The 2,500-nt window shown below is 64.3% G+C and overlaps 1 pseudogene; it reads left to right on the forward strand.

The window, feature by feature from the left end:
* The window catches only part of LOC126434472 (large subunit ribosomal RNA), a 7,963-nt pseudogene that overhangs the window by 2,956 nt on the left and 2,507 nt on the right, over window positions 1-2,500 (forward strand).

Raw genomic sequence — 2,500 nt, forward strand, 5'->3', positions numbered from 1 at the left:
GCTGCTGCGAGGTGCCTTCCTTGGGTTATAGTTACAGGGAGAGTGATGCGCAATACATGGGCCTAGCCCTCTTAGCCTCTCCTCTCCTGCGGTCTTCTCCCCTTCTCGTGGGCCCGCTGATCTTTGCAGAGTGGAAGACCGCACCAGGGGCTTGGGGGGGTTACCAGCCCCCCCTCGCACTATCCCTTTATAGTTGGGGGCAGCCGACAAGAAACAAGAGATGGTGGCCCTTCCGCTGAAGGTGCCACCCCAGCTACCCCAGCACCTATCCGGCCAACCGGCCGTAACGAAAATGCGATAGTTTGTGTAGCTCCCTTTGCTTGCAGTGAGTGCCACCGCACTTTTACCACGAAGAACGGTCTCGGGGTCCATCGCCGCCGCCAACACCCTGCGGCCGCCAACGCTGAGATCGTGACGGAGAGGCATCGCGCGAGGTGGACGGAGGAAGAAGTCCTGTCGCTCGCCAAGGCAGAGGCCGAACTGTTCCTAGAGAGGGACGCCCGGTTCTTCTTTGTAAATCAAGAACTTACCAGGATGTTCCCCGACCGAACGCTTGAGGCAATCAAGTGCCGACGGCGGCAAGCTGCCCACAAGCAGCTTGTCCGCCAATTCATGGAGGCACTTGAGATCGGTCGGGGTGAAGAGCCGGCGTCCCGCCGTGGAGCAGCGAGCTCGCTGCCTGACGCGGGCGAGGCCGCTGCGCCGCCCGTCGACGCAGCCGAGGACTTCGCGGCCGACACCACCGGGCCGCCGCCGGAGGGGCCGACTGACGCCGCCATCTGGGAGCATCTGGCGGGGCTACCTGCTTCCGCCCAGCGTTTCTCTGCCCTGGATCGAGTCATTGGTCTGGGGCGGGGCACGCCGCCCGATGTCATCCTGGGCATGCTCCCGGATGCCCTTGCGTCGGTCGGGTCCAGGGGGGAGAGGTCGATCACCAGGACACAGCGGCCGCGCCAACCATCCAAGCGGCCGCCTGCCGCCCCGCCGCTGCAGAAGCGCAAGCGGCGCCGCTGGGAATACGCGCGGACACAGGACGCCTTCCGTAGGTCGCGTGCGCGTTGCGTGCGCGGCTTGCTGGACGGCACCCTGCTGCAGCCGCCACCCGACATCCCCGGTCTGCTGGACTTCTGGGCGGACCTCTTCACGAAGAAGCCGATCTCCACCGCCGGCTTCATCCGTGACCGCCTTCTCCCGCACTCGGAGCCTGTCGCTCCTGAGTGCCTATGGGGGCCGGTCACACGTGAGGAGGTCGCTGCTGCCTTGCCGCCCAGGGGATCGGCAGCCGGGCCGGACGGCCTGACTCCAGCGGAGCTGCGGCGCCTGCCGCATGAAGTCCTGGTGAAACTCTTGAACCTCTTCCTCCTGGCCCGCGCCCTCCCCGAGCGTCTGCTTCGCGCCCGGACGTCACTTCTCCCCAAAACGGCTGCACCAACATCCCCCGCTGACTTTCGCCCCATTACGGTCTGCTCGGTGTTGGCGCGGACCTTCCACAAGGTTCTCGCGTCACGCCTGATGCGTGCATGTGCTGTGGACGAACGTCAGCGGGCATTCATCCCCCGGGATGGGATGTTGGAAAACACCTTCATCTTGGACACTGCTCTCACCGACGCAGTCCGCTCCTGTCGCTCTGTTTTTGTGGCATCGATCGACGTCTCTAAAGCGTTCGATTCGGTGGACCATGCCGCCCTCCGCCCCGTGCTGAGGGCTCATGGCCTGCCGGATTGCTTTATTGAGTACGTCGAAAGGTGTTACGAGGGTAGCACGACGGTGATAGCGGGCGGCGCCGACGTGGGCGTGCCCCTGCAGCCGGCTAGGGGTGTGCGTCAGGGTGACCCCCTCTCCCCCCTCCTTTTCAATTTTGCGGTGGACTATGTTTTGAGTCAACTTCCCTCCCACATCGGAGCTCGGATCCTTGGTCGCAGAGTTAACGCTGCGGCCTTCGCAGATGACGTCCTGCTTTTTGCATCGACCGCGAGGGGATTGCAGTCCCTCATCGACGCAGCCGTCGCAGCCCTCGCCCATCTGGGGCTGCAGATCAACGCCCGGAAGTGTTTCACCCTCGCCTTAGTCGCGTCTGGGCGCGACAAGAAGGTGAAGGTCGACGCCGACGTTACCTTCAAAGCGGGCAACGCCACCGTGCCCGCCCTACGTGTGGGTGAAACCTTCCGGTACCTGGGACTGCAATTCTCCACCGCTGGTCGCTGCGTTTTCAACCCACGACGCCACCTGGTGGAGCAGCTGGACGTCATCTCCCGAGCTCCGCTCAAGCCGCAACAGCGCCTCCACGCCCTCACCACCGTACTTCTGCCTGGCCTGTACCATGGGCTGGCCCTCAGCCGCACCCGAGTGGGTGCGTTGAAAGCGGCAGATGTGACCATCCGTGCCGCCGTCAGGAGATGGTTCCGCCTTCCGGCGGACACTCCCCTGGGCTACTTCCACGCTCCTGTAGCCCAGGGAGGCCTCGGCATCCCATCATGCCGATGGATGGGGCCAACACTTC

Source organism: Schistocerca serialis, unplaced genomic scaffold (assembly GCF_023864345.2).
Source record: "Schistocerca serialis cubense isolate TAMUIC-IGC-003099 unplaced genomic scaffold, iqSchSeri2.2 HiC_scaffold_1189, whole genome shotgun sequence".
Lineage (NCBI taxonomy): Eukaryota > Metazoa > Arthropoda > Insecta > Orthoptera > Acrididae > Schistocerca > Schistocerca serialis.